Genomic DNA, 23843 nt, shown 5'->3' on the forward strand with positions numbered 1-23843 from the left:
TCATATTGCCAACCGAAGGCCATGGGGACATCCCTGGTTGGGACTATGCTGATGTCCGAGGGCTGTGCAGAGCTGCTCCTCTCCTCACAGAAGAACTGCTCCCGCCTCTCACTGGCTGCAGCACTCTAGAGAGTGCACCTTGACTAGACCGCACAGTAGAGCTGGCCCTGGGGCAAAGGTGAAGATGAGCCAGCCAGAGGGCTGGTCCTCCCCATCGCCAGCTACAGCATTGGGTGAGCTGGCTGGGGCCTGGCTGGAGGGTTTGCCCTGGTGCTGTGGGTGTGGGAGAGCTGGCAGGCTGAACAACTCAGCTACCGCCCAGGCCCAGATAAATCCAGGACGTGGCCTACCTAACATCTACCCATCTATGAGCTGCTGGAGTGTGTGAAAGGGCCAGGCCTACAGATCCAAAGCTGCAGGATCTCCATGACACAGGGCAACAACAGGATGTCTGAGAGGAGCCCCAGTGAGGATCCAGTATTGGATAGTGTAGCAGAAGCCAGAGGCCTCGAACCAGATCAATGACTCACTACAATAAACATTTGCAAGTAAAGATGTGTGGACAAAAGGGTATACTGTGGAGCACTGCTGACAAACTACAGCTTCCACGATGGGATGCTTTTTTTTCTTTTTCTTTTTCTTTTTTAATTTTTTATTTCCTTTTGTGGGAGAGGAAGGATTCCAAGGGATGAGGAGAGGAGTCGGATTGGAGTATTTGATGGGAAATTCACAAAGGATCAATAAAACATTCTTTTAAAAAAGTGGACACTTGGAAGGACGTGTTCTCTTGCATCAGCAAAGATACCTCTGACTGCAGTGTAGCCCAGAGAGAGGGAGCTGGGGGCCACTGGGAGGTCAGGAAGAGGAGACGAGCATGGGCTGAGGCAGGGACATCTGGATGGAGGAACCAGGAGATAAAGGAAGCAGGCGATTGCTGAGTCATGGGAAGGAGTGGAGCGAGTGGAACCCAGCTTCTTGCATTACTGAGGGGGTGGTGGGGCCAAGCCCAGTGAAAAGGAATGTAGGAAAAATAACAGGTTTGACGGGTGTGGTGCACAGAGATCAGTTTCAGACATGTTTGGCTTGAGGTTCTTCCAGGGAGAAATGTCCAGTACGCACGTTCAAGCCAGAGGTTCAAAGTCATGGGATAGAAATGTAAACTTAGTCACTGGCTATCTAAGTCTTACTTTTAGGGATAAATGCAAAGGGATACTTTTGTGCAACAATTAAGATGTTTTTTAACAGAAGAGGAATTATACAAGGTATCATGTAAAGTAACATACTAATCCTGGGTCTGGAGAGATGGCTCAGCCATTAAGAGCATTTGCTGCACTTGCTGAGGGACCCTAGCTCAGTTTCCAACACCAGCACCAGGCACCTCCCAACTGCCCCACCACTGAAGCACCAGGGTATCTGATGCCCTCTTCTGGCCTCCTTAGGTAACTACACTCATGTGCTCCATGTTTTTGTTTTAAGCCCCTGGGGAAGGATCTGGGGTGGTCTTGGTCATACACATAGCACAAAGGTCACCAGGCTGTTAACCACCTCTGGTCCTATTTGTACGAGTCCGGGGAGGCCAGGTGTGGCCTGGCCCCACAGAGGTCACCACACCAGGCTACTAACCATATCTATACCCAGCCTACCAGGTGGAAAACAGATATACATCTCTTACTTTGAAGAGACAATCCCTGTGTTTAACATTCCTGGCTTCTAGGCTGGAGAGATGGCTCAGCGGTTAAGAGCATGGACTGCTCTTCCAGAGGTCCTGAGTTCAATTCCCAGCAACCACATGGTGGCTTGCAACCATCTGTAAAGAGATCCGATGCCCTCTTCTGGTGTCTGAAGACAGTTACAGTGTACTTATATATAATAAATGAATAAATCTTTAAAAAAAATCATCATTGAACAACTTTCATTACAGAGGAAAATCTACCTATCAAAATGAGCCAACGGAATATTCATTAAATAGTCTCACTATGCATAGTTAGTACCAAGTGATTGGTGAAATTGGTTTTTCTTTTTTTTTTTTAAAGATTTATTTAATTTATGTATGAGTACACTAGCTATCTTCAGACATACCAGAAGAGGGCATTGGGTGCTCTTAACCATTGAGCCATCTCTCCAGCCCACCTCAATGATGATTTTAATGTTGTGCTAATAATTCTGAGATTTTTCATCTAGTAAGTAGCTCATTATTTCTCTTTCTTTTTATCTTATTTTTTTTTCTTTTTCTATTTTTCGGAGCTGGGGACCGAACCCAGGGCCTTGCGCTTGCTAGGCAAGTGCCCTACCACTGAGCTAAATCCCCAACCCCTTTATCTTATTTTATTTTTGGTTTTTCTTTTTTTCTTCCCTCCTTTTTTAGAATTATTTATTTTTTAAAGAAGATTTTTAATTTATTATTATATTTATATAAGTACACTGTAGCCATTTTCAGACACACCAGAAGAGGGCATCGGATTCCTCTACAGATGGTCGTGAGCCACCATGTGGTTGCTGGGAATTGAACTCAGGACCTCTGGAAGAGTAGTCGGGTGCTCTTAACTGCTGAGCCATCTCTCCAGCCCTATTTTTTGGTTTTTAAAGACAGGGTCTCGGGGTTGGGGATTTGGCTCAGTGGTAGAGCACTTGCCTAGCAAGCACAAGGCCCGGTTCGGTCCTCAGCTCCGGAAAAAAAAAAAAAAAAAAAAAAAAAGACAGGGTCTCACAATGTAACTCTGCCTGTGCTAGAACTCTTTCTGTAGACCAGGTTGGCTTTGAACTCTGAGATCTGCCCACCTCTGCCTCCCAAGAGATATGATTAAAGGAGTGAGCGACCACGACCCAGAAAGAGGGTGAAACGATGCAACAGTAAGATTTCAACACATGGACAAAAGGGCCAGCTTGACTGGTCATCAGGAGCTAAGAAGTATCACTAAGGAAGGCCACTGCTTCATACCCACAGAGGGACTGACATTGGAGAAATAACCTCACAGCTGGTGGGTGGTAAAGTTGGGGAGGAACACACTCACAGTGCTGATTTCAGGGCATGGAGAATGGAGTCACACTTTAATAAAGTCTGGCTATTATCTTTTTTTTTTTTTTTTTTTTTTGGAGCTGGGGACCGAACCCAGGGCCTTGAGCTTGCTAGGCAAGCGCTCTACCGCTGAGCTAAATCTCCAACCCTCTTTTTTCTTTTTAAACTTACATTTATTTGTTTGTGTGTACCACAGTGTGTTTTTGGTCATCAATTTGCAGGGGTCAGTTCTCTCCTACTGTTGGCACACTGGGAGCCCAAATCAGGTCCTCCAGCTTAGTGGAAGCATCAGTTACCTGCTGCTGAGTCACTGTCTTAGTTAGAGTTTCTACTGCTGTGAAGAGACGCCATGCCCACAGCAACTCTTATAAAGGAAAACACTTAATTAGGGCTGGAAGCTCATCTTGGCAGGAAGCACAGCAGCATGCAGGCAGACAGTGCTGGAGAGGTAGCGGAGAGTTCTACCCATGTATTGACAGGCTGCAATAAGAGAGAGACACTGGGTCTGGGTCAAGCATCTGAAACCTCAAAGCCCACCCCCAGTGACACCTTCCCTCCAACAAGGCCACACCTCCTCCAACAAGGCCACACCTCCTCCAACAAGGCCACACCTCCTCCAACAAGGCCACACCTCCTCCAACAATACCACACCTCCTCCAACAATACCATACCTCCTCCAACAATGCCACACCTCGTCCAACAAGGCCACACCTCCTCCAACAAGGCCACACCTCCTCTAACAAGGCCACACCTCCTCCAACAAGGCCACACCTCCTCCAACAATACCACACCTCCTCCAACAAGGCCACACCTCCTCCAATACCACACCTCCTCCAACAAGGCCACACCTCCTCCAACAATACCACACCTCCTCCAACAAGGCCACGCCTCCCAAGAGTGACACTCCCTATGAGCCTATGGAGATTTTCTCTTTCTCTCTCTCACTCTCTCTCTCTCCTTCTCTTCTTTCTTTCTTTCTTCTCCTTCCTTCCTTCCTTCCTTCCTTTTTTCTATGTAAATATTTTATTTCATGTCATCCCGGGGCTCCCTCCTGGGCTCCTTCATAGGTTCTTGATGGGGTGGTAGGGCCAGAACAGGTACTTCTTGTCTAGCTTGGTTTTGGGAAGATCTCATTCAAGTCAATGGTCATATGGTCAAAGGGAATCATGCTCTTTATTTCCTCCTTCTCATACTCCTGGATCCTGGCCTGAGATCCAGACACGAACTGGGCACAGTTCTTCCCCTCTTCCTTCTCCTCGGCGTCCACCACTGGTGATTTCTCAGACTAACCAACCTGGTGTGTGTGTGTGTGTGGGGGGTCTCATTCCAGGACTTTGGGGTGTTTCCAATTGTCTTCTGGTTTGGGTTATGATCTCCACAAAAGATACCAAATCAATGGTCTTTAGAGCAAGTTTACACCCAGCCGTCTTGGGATACTTCACCGACCGACAGGGCACTGTCTCCAGCAGCCAGCAATTTTCATTCAAACCACCCCAGACATCTTGTCAGCCTCTAGCAGTTTGAATTTAAGGATCCCAAAATAGAACATCAAAATGTCCTTTAAGGGGTGGATGGATCTATGTACAATCACGTGGTGTGTCCAGTTTAGGGCTGAGTAATGGCCCCAGACAACTATGAGAGACCTGGGAGTGCTTTCTTATTACAAAGGAAAAGTAAAATAGACTGCCGACATGATTAGGGTTCCTGAAATGGAAGACACATGGGTATCTTTATAAAGAAAGACAGAGGGACTGGAGAGAAGAGGAGGCACTGACTACTGGGGCAGGCACTGCAGTGATGAGGCCATAGCAAGGGATGCTAGCAGCCACCAGAAGCTGATAGAAGCACGGACAGATTCATCTCTAAAAGCTCCAGAGGCCTTGTTTAGGGTCTATTAGTACTGATTTTAAATTTGTAGCCTCGAGAACTGTGAGAGAATAGTTTTCTGTTGCTTTAAGCCACTAAATTGTAGCAATTTGTGACAGAAACCATAAAAACTTACTATCCCACACAGTAGAATAATACTAGGGAATCAGAAGGAATGAATAACAATATACACAAGACTTTAGATAAGTCTCAGATTCATCTCTGTTCAGTGGAAGAAACCAAACTGGACAGGGCATATACAGTTTCATTTACATGGCATTTTTTAAAAAAGATTTATTTATTTATCATATACAAGTACACTGTAGCTGTCTTCAGACACACCAGAAAAGGGCATCAGATCCCATTACAGATGGTTGAGAGCCACCATGTGGTTGCTGGGAATTGAACTCAGGACCTTTGGAAGAGCAGTCCGTGCTCTTAACCGTTGAGTCATCTCTCCAGCCCTACATGGCATTTTATTGTTTTATTTTATTTATTTACTTTGGTATTTTGAGGCAAGGTTTCTCAATGTAGCCCTGGCTGTCCTGGAACTCACTGTATAGACCAGGCTGGTCTCAAACGCAGAGATCTGCTTGTCTCTTCTGTTGTGCCAGGAATCATTTGTGAACCCCAAAAGACCACCAAGGAACCGTTTCCAATGTAATCACATTAGGGTCTCTTTTTTTTTTCTCTTCTTCTTTTTTCGGAACTGGGGACTGAACCCAGGGTCTTGTGCTTGCTAGGCAAGCGCTCTACCACTGAGCTAAATCCCCAACCCCGAGGGTCTCTTTATTATAAACTTGAGTTTGGGCTTACCCACTACCAACCCACAGATGATTTGGTGAAGCAGCCCCGAACTATTATTGGGACAAAGTTTTATAGAAAATAGAAGTGAGGGGAGCCCAGCTTGGCAAGCATCTAACTGAATGTCTATTGTAAGCTGACAGGTGGGTGCTGTGAAGCAAGACCGTGTACAATTATGAAAGGCCTGAAAGTACATCTGAAACAATCAGATTAATCTTTGATCAACTGTTGCTAGGAAGTAGCTAGGGAGTAACTCTGTCCAAGGACAAGCCATGGGGTCCTTCCCGGTTTGTGGGTACAGCTTGGGTTCAGCAGCGGGCCAAGTTCTCAGGCTTTTTTTTTTTTTTCTCTCTCTCTTTTAGATGGAGGCAGGTCCCAAGATGGAGTAGGTTTGGCCTCTCATTACCTCATGAGAGCTAGAATTAAAGGCAAGCACCACTGTGCCTGGCTTTACATGGCATTTTAAAGAAGGCAGAACTATAGGGCTAGAAAAAACACTCTGGTGGATGCCAGAAGTTGGGCTTGATTACCGATGGCAGACCATGCTGATTCTCAGTTCTGGTAATGGCTTATACACTTCATCTGTTCAAGACAATAAAACTGGACATCAAAGTGGGCACATTTTTCCCATGTGTGCATTTAAAAATAAAATTTAAAAATACTTAATATTTAATAGTATGATGATGGACCTGCTAAAGGTATAAAACAAGTCCTGTTCTGAAAAGCACTGATTTTCTGCATAGACATCAGGCAGAAATTGTCTTTTTCCTTTGGAGAAGTTAACTCTTTGGTGGCTGACAACATATATAAACCAAGAGTGGAGGAACTCAGAGAATGTCTGTATTCTTCTTTCTTGTGACTATAACAAAATAAAATAGAAACCCCTTAAATATATAATATATATGAGTACACTGTCGCTGTCTTCAGACACACCAGAAGAGGGTATCAGATCACACTACAGATGGTTGTGAGCCACCATGTGGTTGCTGGGACTTGAACTCAGGACCTCTGGAAGAGCAGTCAATGATCTTAACCACCGAGCCATCTCTCAGTCAGAGAAGGATGGGAGGAAAGATTTATTTGGGCTCATGGTTACATTTGTAACTTATAATTTGTTCTTTTCTTATGATTGTAACACTTTAATGGGAGCAAAGGTTTATTTGGGGCTCATGGTTACATTTGTAGCAAGTAGGCTGTGGTACAGGAGAGCAATATGCATCATTGTTGTCAAGAGGCAGAGAAAGGGGCTAGAGAGAGAGCTCCTCAGTTAAGAGCACTGGCTGTTCTTCCAGAGGATCCAGGTTCAATTCCCAGCACCTACATGCCAGCTCATAATTGTCTATTACTCCAGTTCTGGGGGACCTGACACCCTCACACAACATAGATGCAGGCAAAACACCAATGTACAGAAAGTAAAAAGTAAATCAATTTTTTTTTAAAGTAGAGAAAAGGGCATAAGGAAGGAACCAGAGCCCTCCCTATGGAGTCCCCAAGAACATAGTCCTAGTGTCCTCCTTCCATCCTTCCTGGTTCCTACCTTCCACTGATTCCCAAAAATGCCTTCATATGAAGAATTTATCAAGGGATGAATCCTTACAGCAGGGCCTCATGATTCAACCATCCCTGGAAATGGCATCACAGGCACACACGGAAGTGACCTTTACTAACCATCAAGGCGTTATTTAATCCAATCAACCTAACAACCAAGGCTGACCCAATCTAGTGTTACAGAGAGCAGGAACACAAATGCCTTAGATTAGAAAGAAAAGAATCTTCTAGATTAAGAAAAAGAACCTGACGTACTTAGAGAAGTTTGTGTTTAATGGGTTGTTGAAGGGAACACATTTCTTCAGAGACAGTCCTTGAGGTAAGTTTTAAGCAATTACAGACTGAGGATATATATTTAAATTTTGTGTGTGTGTGTGTGTGTGTGTGTGTGTGTGTGTGTGTGTGTGTGTCTGTGTTGTGTGGGTAGGTACACCTATCTTTAGAAGCAAATGGAGACCAGATGGGATGGATCACCTGGAACTGGAGTTACCAGAGGCTGTGAAGCATCCGATGTGGATGCTGGGATCAGAACTGGGGTCCCCTGCTTGAGCAGTAAGTGCTCTTAACCATTGACTCTTCTCTTCAGGCCCCTCAATAGTTCCTTTGTTGCTTCATCAGTTTTAAAGTTGAATTGCCTGGGGTAAATGTGAAGGGTTGTCAGTGAGAAGCAGGCTACATTGTAGAAAATGGTTACTAAGATCCACTCTCTAAGAAAGACAGAACATTTGTGAATAACATCTCTATAACTTGTGAGACATAAAGGTGAGAGCGACTTTGTGCTTTGTAGACTCAACTCAGGTAACTTGAGTTGAGGAGATGATCTTGGGCTATGCAGGTGAGCCTACTGTAACTGCTTGAGCCTTCTAAGTGGAGAACTGTCTTGGACTGGAAGGTGAAGAGATCAGAAGCTTGAGATCTCTGGCTGGCTTGGTGAAGCAAACCCTACAGGCCATCTCTAAACAAATCATTCTTGATGGACACTCAGCAAGAAGACAGAGCCCTCACCTAGAGACTGGGTGGGGGCTGAATTCTTCCAACAGTGTGCATGAGCTGGGAGCAGGTTCCTTCTTCTAGCCTCCAGAAAGAAATGGAACCCTCCTGACTTGAGTTTGGCCGTACCAGACTGAAGGACTAAAGTTTGTCCAACCAAATGAAGGACTCAAATGAGCCACACTGCACTTGGACTCCTGTCCTACATATTGTGGCCTTGGAGGCTATGCAAATATAGGTTCTTACTGTTCCTCCAACCTGAGGCTCCTGTCTTAGTCAGGGTTTCTATTCCTGTACAAACATCATGACCAAGAAGCAAGTTGGGGAGGAAAGGGTTTATTCAGCTTACACTTCCACATTGCGTTCATCACCAAAGGAAGTCAGAACTGGAACTCAAGCAGGTCAGGAAGCAGGAGCTGATGCAGAGGCCATGGAGGGATGTTACTTACTGGCTTTCTTATAAAACCCAAGATCCCTATCCCAAGTTACAACCTTGGCTATCTCTGGAATACAGCCTCTTTGCGCTCTCAGAAAATACTTCCCAGACGATTTCACCTCAATGATGCTGGTCTCTTCTTAATCACTGCTAATTTCTTAGCTCCAACTGACCAGCATCAATAGCCCTAGTAACTCAAAGGTTTGCTTTAGTAGTTCTGGTATCTTGTTAATCACAGCTGGTTCTTCAGCCCCAGCTAACCAAAACCACAGAATCTTCACTATCAAAATAGCAACAGCCCTGACAAGAGTCTTTGATCTTCCCTCTGAAATTTCACAAGCCAGGCTTCCATCTTCTGCACTGTTTTCAACATTATCTTCCAAGCTCCTAAGAGCATCCTGCAGAACTCTTAACATCCCGATGGCTCTTCTAGCTCAAAGTTCCAAAGTCCTTCTACAGTCCTCCCCAAAACAAGGTCAGGTTGTCACAGGAATACCCCACTTCTGGTACCAATTTGTCTAAGTCAGGGTTTCTGTTCCTGCACAAACATCATGCAGGTTGGGGAGGAAAGGGTTTATTCAGCTTACTTCTGCATTGCTGTTCATCACCAAGGGAAGTCAGGACTGGAACTCAAGCAGGTCAGGAAGCAGGAGCTGATGCAGAGGCCATGAAGGGATGTTGCTTACTGGCTTGCTTCCCCTGGCTTGCTCAGCTTGCTTTCTTATAGAGTCCAAGATCACTAGCCTAGGGATGGCACCACCCACAATGGGCTGGGTCCTCTCACCTTGATCACTAGTTGAGAAAATGCCTTACAGCTGGGTCTCATGAAGGCATTTCCACAACTGAGGCTCCTTCTCTGTGATAACTCCAGCTTTTGTCAAGTTGATACACAAAATTAGCCAGTACAGCTCCCAAGAGGACCAGTGTTTCCAATGCCCAAGATGTCACGAAGTTCTCACAGCCTCTCTCTGTCACCATAAACTCACTGTATAAAGTTCTCTCTGCTTTTTAAAAATTATGAGTGGGTTGGAGAGATGGCTCAGCAGTTAAGAGCATTGGCTGCTCTTCCAGAGGTCCTGAGTTCTATTCCCAGCAACCACATGATGGCTCACAACCATCTATAGCACTATTGGATGCCCTCTTCTGGCATACAACTATACATACAGATAGAGTACTCAGACATTAAAGAAATAAATCGGGGTTGGGGATTTAGCTCAGCGGTAGAGCACTTGCCTAGCAAGCGCAAGGCCCTGGGTTCAGTCCCCAGCTCCAAAAAAAAAGAAAAAAGAAAAAAAAAAAAGAAATAAATCTTGGGCTGGAAAGATGGCTCAGTGGTTAAGAGCACTGACTAGGGGCTGGGGATTTAGCTCAGTGGTAGAGCGCTTACTTAGGAAGCGCAAGGCCCTGGGTTCGGTCCCCAGCTCCGAAAAAAAGAACAAAAAAAAAAAAAAAGAAAAGAAAAAGAGCACTGACTGCTCTTCCAGAGGTCCTGAGTTCAATTCCCAGCAACCACATGTTGGCTCACAACCATCTGTAATGGGACCTAATGCCCTCTTCTGGTGTGTCTGAAGACAGCTACAGTGTACTAATATACATAAAATAAATAAATATTTTTTTCTTTTTTTTTTTTTCTTTTTTTTTTTTTCTTTTTTTTTGGAGCTGGGGACCGAACCCAGGGCCTTGAGCTCGCTAGGCAAGCGCTCTACCACTGAGCTAAATCCCCAACCCCCATAAATATTTTAAAAAAAGAAATAAATCTTTTTTAAAAAGTTCTCTTTTTCTTCTTCATCGCCCCCTTTGTCCTCCCCCAACCCCAAATAAACCTCTCCCGTGGGGTGGGGGTGGGGATTCTGAGTGGGTTCTGTTTCCTGATGCTCCTTGGTGCATAAATATACTATAATCCATATCTTCAAGTGTTGTGGTGGTGAGTGGAAAGGGAATACACTTATCTATTCATTGAACAAACATGTGAGAGTCTAGGTCAGTGTTGAGCAGGTAAGGCAAGGCCTTGACCTTGATGAAGTTCACTTTGCCATCAGGCAGACAGGAGTCTAATTACTGATTGAAGAAGGCCTTTATTTACCTCTTACAGTAAGGGAGGAACAGTGATCGGTGAGAATTTAATGAGGACTCTAGGAGCCTGGAAGGGTTGCCAGAGAAAAACCACTTAGTGGCCATGGAGTTCATATAGGAGAATCAGGGATAATTAAAAGGTTTGCAAAGGGGGAAATATTGGAGAAGAGGACTTAAAATAATCCTGATTTATCCTGTGGAAAATTTTAATTATATCGTTAAAAATTGTCTTTTGGGGGTGGTCGTTCTTCCAGAAGATATAACACTGATTGTATCTCAGCACTTATCTGCCAGTTCACAACTGTCTAACTCCAGTTCCTGGGGATCCAATGCCCTCTTTTGTCCTCTGAGGTACCAGAAATTGACATGGTGCACAGATAAATACACATGCAGGCAAAAGACCCATACACATAGATAATAATAATAAAAAAATTAATTGTCTTAAAAAATTTTTTTAAAAGCAAAAGGATAGCTTAATTGGTAAAGTGTTTGCCTTCTAAATGAGAGGACATGAGTTCAGCTCCCCAGAATCCACATAAAGAGTCAGATATCACAATGCATGCCTGTAACGCTGTCCAGGGTTATGTGTGGGAGTGGGTAGAGACTCGAGGAGACTTAGAGGGACATTGAGCCTTACCTCCTTGGCAAAGTTCCAACAGGAGACCTTGTACCAAACAAAAGGAGGAAAGGGCCTAGGACTCACCACTTCCACCCCTGCTACACAAACACACACACACACACACACACACACACACACACACACACACACACACACACACGTCTTTCTGACCACTCAAGGGCCAACTGAGTTGCCTTAAGCTCACAGGCTTAGAGGAAACCTGAGTCTTGTCTGTGTAGGAAGAATAATGACATTTTTTTCAAATATCTCCCAGTCATGTTGGATTGCCAAAGGCTGCAGCTTGCTCCACCATCTCCTCCCTCTCATTCTCACGCACAGGCTTGTTCCTCTCAGTTAAGAATAGCTGAGGCACACAAGCCCGGACCAGATCAAGCCGACCTGAGTAAGACTGTTTTCCTAACAAAGACACAGGCAGGTGTTGCTTCCCTCTTCTCTTCCTGCCACGACCGACCTTGGAGGTGATGTTCGAGGTAGCACCAGTTATCTTGTAGTCAGGAGGTAACAAACACAATTTTAAAAGCCGGTATGGTATGGGGGAAGGGAATGCCTCTGCGGGCCCATGCTGAGGCATCCCTTCCCTCTGAGAGAGGGGGTAGGGAAATGGGGAGAGGGTAAGGGAGCAAGAGAAGAAGAGAAGAGAGCGAGGAGGGGGCAAGCAGCCCCCTTTATGTGATAAGGCTGTTGCTAGGTAACTGTGGGGCGGAGCCAAGATCAATGACAACCTTAGGGCTTCTGGGTTTTTGTCTGGCAAGTAAGGAACTTAGAAGCCACTGCTCTGTTCTACCTGACCAAATGAAAACCCAACACCTCATCTTAGATCCACTTAGAGAATGAGGTTGTAAAGCAGAGCTATCTTCAACACGGGAAAGCCAGCCAGACGTGCCAGAATCAGCTCACCAGGGCAGACTGTGAGGAAGCAAGCTCCGGGCAGCAAATGGGGGATGGGTGAGCTGACAGATGTTCAGGGTGAGATCTTTGAGACCTAATGTTGGGGAACAGCAGTCACAGAGACAGCTCCGTAGGACCTCTCCTCCAGGAACCTTGCCAGCAATCACAGGGAAAGGAGTGTGTCAGAGGATTTCTTCTAAGCTCAGCCTCCTTCGGGAGACCCTCGAGTCCGGCTTTCCTGGGTGAACCACCCAGCCGTACCCCTACCCTCTAAAAAGGGGAAAAAATGAAAAGACAGGTAAACGTCACCGTCTAAGGGCACAGATTAACAGGAAACCTCTTGGACCTTGGAGCATTCCCGTCCCTGCCCCATTACGTCACTAATGGCCTGTGTTCAGCAGGTCCTTGCCAGGTCATGTTCACCTGTCTACGAAGGCTTATAAGCCACACCCAAAGAAGCGCGGTTTGAAGGCAGAATAAGTCTGAACCAGGGGTCAGAGAATGGCAAGAATGTTGGAATTATGAACCTAGGAATTTTTAAAACTATGATTAATATGCTAAGGGCTTTAATGGTAAATGTAGACATCTTGCAAGAACAGATGAAGAATGTATTTAAAGAGATGGAAACTCTAAGAGAATAAAAATGGACCACGGAAGAGGGGGGAAAAAAACCCTGTGGTCACAGAAGAGAAAATCGTGTCTTATGGCTCACTGGTTTCACTAGTGGGAAATGCAGAGGAAGAGTTTCTGAGATTGAGGCTAAGACAGTAAAAGTTTGTAAAATTGAGTCTGGGGAGGTGGCTCAGTGAGTGAAATGTGTTTGCTGTGCAAGCATGGGGTTTTGGATTTGTATCCCCAGCATCGTCCCAAGTGGTATGCACCTGTAACCTTGTGCTTAGGGGCAGAGACAGGTAGAGCCTGAAGCTTACTGCTCAGAAATCCAGCCAAACCAGGGAGCTCCAGGCTCAATGAGATGCCCCGTCTCAATGGATAAAGTGGACTCAAAAAGGACCTCTAGTCTCCACCCACATACCATCATTACACACACACACACACACACCCTTGCAAACACATACACGCACTCGCGCACATTTGCACACACATGCCCACGCATACATAGACACACATCAGAAACTTGTAAAACGGAAAGAATAGAGAGGGAAAAAAGACTCAGAAAGGGGAGAAGAATAACGGCTGTGGGACAGACAACGACAGAAGACAGGACAGAGGCACAATGGAAATATCAGAAGGGAGGAGGGAAGAGGGGTTAATAGTAGTAGTAACTCCAAATTAATATCAAAACCACAAACCACAGACCTAGGAAGCTCAGAGGACACCAAGAAGGGAAGTGAAGCCAATTGTCATTGTGCATGCCTCAATCCCCCTGCACTTATGAGGTAGGGGCAAGCAGATCTCTATGAGTTCAAGGCCAGCCTGGCCTATATAGTGAGTTTCAGGAAAGCCAGAGCTATCTAGTGTGATTATGCCTTAAACGGTGGGTAGAGGGGCTAGAGAGATGATGGCTCAGTGGTTAAGAGCACTGACTGCTCTTCCAGAGGTCCTGAGTTCAATTCCCAGCAACCACATGGTGGCTCACAACCATCTGTAATGGGATCCAATGCCCTCTTCTGGTGTGTCTGAAGATAGCTACAGTGTACTCATGTAAATAAAAATAAATAATTTTTAAGAAAGGTGGGCGGAAGGTGACACTCAGAGAGCCACCTTGCAAGAAACACTAAAACAATTATTCAGAGAGAAGACTTAGATCAGCATCCCCAGAGGATGCACTCCAGGTAAGTGAAGGTTGCTGACAAAGAGCTTAGCTCTCCCCTCGAAGGCAGTCAGAAGTAGTCTACTCTGAAGCCTAAGCGCTCCTATAATGGAGCTTTCTAAGACCTGCCAGCAATATTAAAAACGACACAGAGGCTTTTAATATTTTAAAGCTTAGGCCTTTTGCTGGACGTTCTTCTGACTGCTCTAAACTTAACCCGACTAATCCTGGCATGGCGTGCCGTCACGTGGCCGGCTCTGCTTCTTCTGCTTCTCCATTTCCCTCAGGTTCACCTCCGTGTCCCTTGCAAATCTCCCGTGTCTGCCTTTTCTCCCAGCGTCCCTCTCTCGCTGCCCAGAGATCTACCCTCCTATTGGTCCTTGGATCTTTATTACAGCCAATCAGGTACAGTTCTAGATTGTCTTAGGCAGGTGAAGGACAACAAATATTTACAAAATATGAGACCGGTGATGGCTCATAGAAGTAACAATATCAAGGTCCTGCCAGCATCTAGCTCTCTGCCAGTATAGAATTAACAATCGAATATACAGAGACACAGCTTCACACAATGTACCTTAACAAGTACTATGGCCCTGAGAACGTAGGTCTAGCTTGGCCCAAATTCTATCACCGATGTGGTAACATTTCATGAGGTGTTATCCTACTAAAACAAGGCCATAAAACCAAGGCACTTTAAAAATACCTCAAGCAGATGATCACACCAATCAGGAAAGCCTCTGTGAGAGGTCTCTGATGCTATGTGATGACATTCCTTGCCCTTGATTTACTGGGAGCTGGGGGTCTGGACATTTTAATGCTTTTATCTAATGTCGGAAGGATGTTAGCTCCCACACAGAGGTGCACAATAAATGCTTATGAACGGAACCAAAGATTCCCCAATCACAGGGGTTGGGGATTTAGCTCAGTGGTAGAGCGCTTGCCTAGCAAGTGCAAGGCCCTGGGTTCGGTCCCCAGCTCCGAGAAAAAAAAAAAAAAAAAAAAGATTCCCCAATCACTGGTTCCCAACCCTAACATTCTAACTCTCCTCAGTCACTGACTTTCTCCTCAGGCTTTGTAGATTGTTTAATGTGGGCATTGTTGTTTCACAGAAAAAAATCCCAGCCATGGGGTTGGGGATTTAGCTCAGTGGTGCCTAGCAAGCTCAAGGCCCTGGGTTCGGTCCTCAGCTCCGAAAAAAAAAAAAAAAAAAAAAAAAAAAAGCCGAAGATAAAAATCCCAGCCATGGGCTGGGGATTTAGCTCAGTGGTAGAGCGCTTACCTAGGAAGCACAAGGCCCTGGGTTCGGTCCCCAGCTCCGAAAAAAAGAACCAAAAAAAAAAAAAAAAAAAAAAAAAAAAATCCCAGCCATTTGATTTTACCAAATAAGACTCAGGAGCCAGATGCTGTGGTAAAAGCTTGTTAGCTCACAGAGGCAAAGAAAGTACCCAAATGATCTTCTTACTCCATCAGAGTTCCAGAAGGAAAAAGCTCCTCTCCTTCTCCATGCTGTCTTAAGTATCCTTCAACTCAAAACCTCTCCTGTCTCTTTCCTGGGTTTTCTTCTGCTCACTCCCTGTTCCCTGGTTGCGTGCTCCGCCTCTTGACCTAGGGTTGACTTTATTTAATCCTCGTTACAGAAAGCTCTTGGGTTAAAGTTGAGTGCTAGAGCACACCACAGCAAGAAAAGGTGTTTCCAGTTCACAGTCTGGAGGTTCACAATGTAAACAAATATCTTGCTCTTCTTCTAGGGACTTCACAAGGTAAAGAGCACCCTTTTGTCTTTTTTTTGTGTAGTTCTGAGGGATCAAACCCAAAGCCTTGAGCAAACTCAACCTGTGTTCCACAACGTTGCTATGCACGGGCCTCCGGTCATTTTTCTTTTTCTGGTAGACTGGGTCTCCTTCATTGGCCTGGGCATGTGCCATATTATTTTTCTTCTCCTTTAAATTTGTGTACATGTATGGCGTTCCTTTACACATCTCCACATGCATGTGGGCACGTGTGCGTGTGGGTATGCATGTGCGTGTGGAGGGCAGAGGTTGAACATTGTGATGATTCTTGGTGGTCATCTTGAATACATCTGAAAACCCAGATGGCTGGCCACACCTGTGAGGAGTTTTTTCTTGATTAATACTTTAAGTGGGAAGACCTGCTTCTTATCTGAATCTTTCAGGGAGGATGATCTCCTTTGATTAAGATCTTTTGAGCTCTTTTATCTGGACCACACCTTCTGCTGGCAGGCCTATATAAAAGATGTTGAAAGAAGAACTATATAATGCTTACTATATATGTTCTACACATTTATAAAATGGTATTGTATGCAATGTGTGTGTGTGTGTGTGTGTGTGTGTTCTACTACTCTAGAAAGCCCTGATGAACACAAGTATCTTCCTCAATTGCTCTCCACTTTATTTATGGAGCACAGGTCTGTTTACTGAACCTGGAGCTTGCCAATGGGCAAGCCTTAGTTAGCTAGCTTACCTCAAGGACCCCCTCTCTCCATTTCCTGAGCACTGGGATTATTGGCAGGCTGCTCTGCTTGCCTGCTCTATGCAGGTGCTGGAGGCCTGAGCTCCGGCCCTCATGTTTGTGTGGAAGTGCTTCCTCCCTGGAGCAAGCTCCCTAGCCCTGCTTTTCCTTAGTCTTAACTGGTGACAACATTTGAAAAGTCAAGAGTCTTTTCAAAAATAATAACAACAGTGCATTTGCTTAGAGATGCAGAGAGGGAGACAATTCAGGACCCGAGAGGGGCACTTGAAATCACGGATGATGTCAGGTCCTATGATCTGCCGAGTGCTGCTTTCTCCCTGCCACACATCCTCCTCTGATGCAGTTTAAGGCTGGTCTAATCCCTGATCTCCCACGCTATTTCAACTGGAGTAGTTTGTGATAGCGAGGCTAGCCAGGATGAATTTGTTTCTTCTTTGTAGGTGCATTTGTTTCTTACCTTAGGGCTTAGCCATCTCACCAAGGAATTTCATCCTGTCTTAATTTGATTTGCTGTTGCTGTGGTAAAACAATGCCCTGACAAAAACTAATTAGGGGAGAAAAGGTTTATTCTGATATTCTGTTGCAAGTTAAAGCAGGTCACTGCAGGGAAGTCAGGACAATAGGAATTTGAAGCAGAGGCTCACATCCTGAGGATGCCAGAGCAGAGGGAGTAAACACGTACATGTTTACCTAGGTTCAGGTCACTGTTCTCTTTTTTGCATAGAATCCAAAGCCAGGTAGGGAGCTTTAAGAAAGGCACTAGGAAGTGCATATAGATGCTGGTGAGGAAGGTTGTGTATGTGGGGACAAGGAGGAACATGCGAAGTCTGGACTCTGACTTAAATTTTCTGTAAGTCTAAAACTGTTCTGAAAACAGAAGAGCTCACTAATCCCCAAATCCTACATGCTGTTTTAGAGAAGAGCTGCTATGGGCAGTATCTGCAACTTTCCTAGGCAGTTTTCTGGCCCAGCTACCTGCCTTTCAGAGAAATTCTTCCTGGAAGGGTTATGACACCTGACCTTGTTTAACTTGGACACCAGATCAGAAGCCCACAGTACATGCATTTTTAAATGCATTGTTCAGTTTTCCTGCACTGTTGAAAGTGCACAAAGCAAAAATACGTTTGTGTGTGTGCACCTGATTATTGTACGTGTTGATGTGGAGGTGGGGGTACAAGGGTGGGCGTGTCAAATGTTTTTCTTAGGAACATAAAACTACTAAATAATTCACAAAGCATGTAGGCTTAACAATTTAACAGAACCATCGATCCAGCAATCCAATATCCTGTAATTTCATATGAGAAAAATGATTATTTAAGCTGGGCATGGTGGTGCATGTACTTAATCCCAGCACTTGGGAGGCTATGAGTTCGAGGCCAGCCTGCTCTGAAAAAAAGAAAAAAAAAAAAGAGGTGTACATGCAGATATACATTAAATAAATTAAAAAAAAAACTTTAGAAAAAGGAAAGAAGGGGGCTGGAAATATGGCTCAGAGGTTAAGAGCAGTGACTGCTTTTCCACAGGTCCTGAGTTCAATTCCCAGCAACCACATGGTGGCTCACAACCATCTGTAATGGGATCCGATGCCCTCTTCTGGTGTGTCTGAAGACAGCTATAGTGTACTTACATATAAATAAATAAATAAATCTTTAAAGAAAGAAAGAAAGAAAGAAAGGAAGAAAGAAAGAAAGAATTATTTAAAGATGCTCGCCACAACACTGTTCATAATGGTAAAAAGGAAGAGGTTTTAACAGAAAGAAATAAGCAATGAGCCAAGTACAATAAGCTGCATATGTAATGTTTGACAATCAAGATGTCAGCTCATAATGGCTTTAATCATGTAAAAAACGTTAGCATAGCAATTATGCTGCAAACTAATGCCAGAACAAGAAAATACCACTTTCTAAAACCATACACGAATATTCCTAGACCATGCTCGAGACATTAGATATAGATCACTTATCAATAATTCATTGCCTTTCTGTACCCAATTTCATTTCTACCTCTTCAAAACTGGAGCTGGGCCCTGGTGTTTCTCTTGGCAGACCGGGGCTCTGGCATGACGCTGTCGGCAGCAGGGTTCCCTATGGCGTTCCTTTGCAGGTTCCTGCCATCAGCTGCTTCCACAGCACCCTGACTAGTCAGTCAGGCTCCATTGGCTTCCAAAGCACGCTGACTGCAGGGAGATCCTCCACAGCAGCCTGAAGGCAGGTTCGTTCCCACAGCCATGCAGGGTAAGGTCCTGGGAGCCACACCCTCCTCACCAGCCCGTGCACTGGGGTCACGCTGTGATGAAATATCCTGCAACATTCTTCCCTGGCTCTTCTTCATCAGACCTGAGGAGACTGTGGCCATTCCAGCTAGCTGCCGGTCTGAAAATTCCTGGGGGTTGGGGATTTAGCTCAGTGGTAGAGCCCTTGCCTAGCAAGCGCAAGGCTCTGAGTTCGGTCCCCAGCTCCGGAAAAAAAGAAAAAAAAAGAAAAATTCCTCAGCACTCTTCTTACTTAAGAGCTCTTTGGGTTTTGTCATTTACTTTTATAATAATTTTTTAAATGTTACATTTAAAATTATTATATTAGATATAAAATGATTATATTCTATGTGTCTGTCTCCCCCTCCCCTGTATGCAGACCACATATCTATGCATACATACTTTTTTTTTTTTTTTTTTTTTTTGGTATCAGACTTTATTTCAGATGGTTGCAAGCCACCATGTGGTTGCTGGGAATTGAACTCAGGACCTCTGGAAGAGCAGTCAGTGCTCTTAACCGCTGAGCCATCTCTCCAGTCCCCGCATACACACTTTTTAAAAGACAGAGAAGTGGATTCATGCAGATTTTGTGAGCTTTCCTGTGTCATTGTTTGCAATGGCTGCACAGCATTTCACTGGACTCACGTATATTGAATTCTTTACATTATTAAAATTTCACCGTGGTTTGGGACTTTTAAGTTCACTCCGATATTGTGGTTTTATAGATAGTACTGCAATAAACATCTTTTAAAAGCAATTGTTGGCTCTCGAATATCCACATTGTACCCTCATCTCTATTCCTTGGGGACCAGAATCATGTTCATCTTTTTTGTTGTTGTTTTGTTTTCTTTTGACTCCTGGCTTCTGGTTGGTCCCAGGCAGCAGGTGACAGAGAAGGACTGGGATTAGGCCAAAGTTCTAGTCCCTCCGCCCTCGTTAGATCTCTCAATGTTGGCTGAAGGACCCTAGTTCTTACTGAAGTGTAAGAGCTATTAAGAAGCTTGGCCTGGTAGAAAGTAGGTAGGTTATGAGGTTCCTGTGAAGGACCCTAGGGATTTTGGCCAGCTTTACAATCACCGCCTCAGGTCAAGATTAGGTCAAGTACCAGCTTCCCGCCTCCGGCAAAGGCTAGGCCAAGTTCCATTCTCCACCCACAGTTCTTGGGAGGAGCAGGGACATTCTTGAAAAACTGCAGAATGTACTGATAGTCACCTGACCCTCTGGTCCCAGATAGAGTTTGAATGCATGTCATATGCTTGCTAGACAGTAGATTCAAAGGCCATTAAGTTTAAACTGTAACCTTGCTGATGTAACCTGTACCCCTAAAAAGTATAAAAACTGCTTGTTATAGCCATTTGGGGTCGCCTTCTAGTCACTCGCCATGAGGGGTTGATTGAAGGTCGACCCCAATGAGCTGGAAAATAAACCTCTTGCGTTTGCATCGAACTCCATTCCCGTGTCTCATTTGGGGGATCTCCCAGTAGTTAAGACTCACTTCGAGCCTTAGAGGCCATGGTCCTGTTCTCAAGGTGGCCTCCTCAGCAGAGTCCTCTTTTCCTAGTTCTCAGAACCAGCTCTTGTCTTGGTTTTTTTGTCTATACTAAAGATGGAATCCAGGCGTCACTTCACTACTTAAGCGTTCTACCACTGGGCCTCACACTAAGACCATGAAATACTTTTCTTTTGCACCAAAGGAAGGGTTGTGACCACTCTGTTGCTGTTGGCAGAAGCCCTGGGTACTGACTTGTCTTCTTCTCTGCCCATCTCTGGAAAATAACTTTCTTGAATCATCCATGGTAAGGGCCTGACGATCAGCCTTGCCCATAAATGCTCATCTATATTGAAAAGTCCCAGGTGGAGAATTTGCTAGAACATATCTTGTTTTAAAACTCTGCAATTTACGTTTGACATTTTAGAGGGAATATCTATACTCCTGGTTTCATAGAGCATCACCCTTTAAGAATGTACAATCTAGGGGCTGGGGATTTAGCTCAGTGGTAGAGCGCTTACCTAGGAAGTGCAAGGCCCTGGGTTCGGTCCCCAGCTCCGAAAAAAAAAAAAAAAAAAAAAAAAAAAAAGAATGTACAGTCTAAGGAGCTGGAAACATGGGTCAGCAGTTGAGAGCACTAAGTGCTCTTCCAGAGGACTCAGATTGGAATTTGAGCGCCCACATGGTGGATCACAACCATGGAAAGCTTCAGTTCCAGAGGATCCCATGTCCTCTACTGGCCTCTAGGGATGCCAGGTGGGTATGTGGTGTACAGACCCACATGCAAACAAAGCAGAAATATATTTTAAAATGTATAAAACTGGGCATAGTGACACATGCCTTTCATTTCAGCACTTGGGAGGTAGAAGTAGGCAGATTTCTGAGTTTGAGGCCAGCCTGGTCTACATAGCAAGTTCTGAGAGAGCTGGGGCCAAACAGAGAAACCCTGTCCAGGGGTGGAGCTGGGGGTGCGGGTGGGGGTGGGAGTGTTGGTGGGAGCAAGGGGTACTGTATTTAATGCTCTGGATCCAAATAGATGAAAATATGCCAAAAAATCTACAAAAAGAAAAAAATTAAAGATTTTATTTATTTATTATATATAAGTACACTGTAGCCTGTAGCCATCTTCAGACACACCAGAGGAAGGCATCAGATCTCATTACAGATGACTGTGAGCCACCATGCGGTTGCTGGGATTTGAACTTAGGGCCTCTGGAAGAGCAGTCAGTGTTCTTAACTGCTAAACCATCTCTCCAGCCCAAAAAGAAAAATTTAATGAAGTATATAGTCTGTCATTTACTTTGACCCTTGGCACATTCTAGAGACCCCAAATATTTGCTTTTTTTTTTTTAAGATTTATTTATTTTAGTTATATGAGTGCACTGTTGCTGTCGTCTAACACACCAGAAGAGGGACTCAGATCTCATTACAGATGGTTGTGAGCCACCATGTGGTTGCTGGGATTTGAACTCAGGACCTCTGGAAGAACAGTCAGTGCTCTTAACCACCATCTCTCCAGCCCCTGTGGGGTTTTAAATAAACATATTTTGTGAAGGAGTATTAGTAAGATCTACGTAGAAAATGGATAAGAGCAATGCATCCTAATTGGGAGCTTATATAAAGTAGCCTTCTGGTGCGGCCCTGCTCTGACACATCAATTCTGCCTCAGAAGTAGCCAGGGTTCATTTTCACTTTTCAAATTTTGATTGATTTATTATTTCACAAATTTAATAAATATGTGTATTTTTCATATGCCCCCTTGTTACATCTTCCCTTTTTCCTTTCGTTTGTTGTTACTGATTTTTGTTTTTGTGGGATGGGGTTTCTCTGTGTAGCCCCTACCTGTCCTGGAACGCACTATGTAGACCAGCTGGCCTTGAACTCACAGAGACCCTCCAGCCTCTGCCTCCTAAATGCTGGGATTAAATGCGTGCCCCATCCCCTCCTGGCTTTGTTACGTTTATAATCTCTCCCTCCCTCTTACCAAACAAATCCCCTGATACTTCTATATTTTTCACATTTCTAATTTAAAAGTTAGATTCTCTGGATGAAGAGTTTTCTTTTCTTTGATGATTTCTTGAGTGATCTTTTCTAAGACAATAAGACATCCAAGGAAAATGAAACAATTGTGATTTCTTTTTTCTCCTGTGAGTTGGGATAGGGGATAGCAAGGAACAGTGCATGGTTTGTAGGTGGAACCCAGAAACTGATACAGTTTCAAGTCAAAAACTATCAATCAATCAGCAATTTCACATGCCTTACCCTAGTCATTTTTCTCGAAGTCAATTCAATTCTATTTTTTTAAAAGAATTATTTATTTATTTCAGGTATAGGATACATTGTAGCTGTCTTCAGACACACCAGAAGAGGGGCATAGAATCCCATTACAGATGGTTGTGAGCCACCATGTGGTTGCTGGGAATTGAACTCAGGACCTCTGGAAGAGCAGTCAGTGCTCTTAACCGCTGAGCCATCTCTCCAGCCCTCAATTCTATTTTGAGCCTTCATTTTGCCACATTGACTAGAAAGTGAAGCTCGGCCATGACTAGGTCACTATACTTTTCTTTCTGGCTTCCTTTCCCTCCTCCTTCTAACCTCCTCTCTTCCCCTGGAGTACTCAAAACTAAGCATCAGGGAAACGGGGATTGGAGGAGAAGGCAAACCTCTGGTCACGTGACAGGGCGTCTCCTACATCTCGGTTCTTTTCTAGGCCACCTTGGGAGAAAGATGTCAAAAATACTGTCTAGGGACCATACACAGGTCCATGGTTTCTTTTCTGGGGGCGGCGGGGGGGGCGGGGGGGAAGGTTGCCAATAGGTTTCCATAGCAACCCAGCCCTGAGGGCAAAGGGGTTTCTAAATGACGGTGGCAAGACTTACTGTAAAGAAAATAGATCCCTGTCTACAGTGCCTGGAACACTCAGTAAATATTGATTGAAGAATGAATAAATGACCAGAGGGTTCGGCCCAAGCATAGTAAACAGAGAGCCGAGAAACAGTAGGCATTCTAATTGCTTGACTTTTAAACTCAAACGGTCCTCAATGACTTACAGATTTAAAAGCTGAACAAAGCCACAGTAATTTCTCAAGTTTGCAGCAGCTCCTGGCCTGTGACTCTGGATCCGTCACACCGCGGCTCCCAATAGGAATCGAAGATTCCTCCTACTTCCCAGAGAAAGAGCCCACTTGAGTACTGCATGTAACTTCGGCACAGATTATTTTTACCACCAGCCTTCACGCACGACACTTAAGGTCGCTTCTGAATCCTGGGCAGCAGCCTGGCATGCAAGCAGCGCCATTGGCATTCCTCTCTGGGACACTTGGCGAGACTGGTCATGTGCCAACGTCATTTTGCTAACAGCAGAAATTGTTGTGTGATGAATGGCCGGGAGCAACAGCTGGCAGCACGACGGGGCCACAGACCGTAATCAGGAAATACTGACCCGGAACTAGATAAGCCCGGCAGTGATGGATGGAGGACAAGCCGCTCTCCGCACGGCCTGGGAGGCGCTGATTAATTTTAATTGAAGTGGGCAGCTTGAGAGGCAGAAAGGCACGCTATGACCAAAGCCACAAACCCCA

At 44.8% G+C, this 23843-nt stretch overlaps 1 pseudogene; it reads right to left on the bottom strand.

Moving 5' to 3' along the window:
- Positions 1-4077: 4077 nt before the first annotated feature.
- Positions 4078-23611, bottom strand: Atp5pb-ps3 (ATP synthase peripheral stalk-membrane subunit b, pseudogene 3; annotated as a pseudogene).
- Positions 23612-23843: the final 232 nt, after the last annotated feature.

The sequence above is a fragment of the Rattus norvegicus genome, chromosome 15 (assembly GCF_021556685.1).
Source record: "Rattus norvegicus strain SHRSP/BbbUtx chromosome 15, alternate assembly SHRSP_T2T, whole genome shotgun sequence".
Taxonomy (NCBI): domain Eukaryota; kingdom Metazoa; phylum Chordata; class Mammalia; order Rodentia; family Muridae; genus Rattus; species Rattus norvegicus.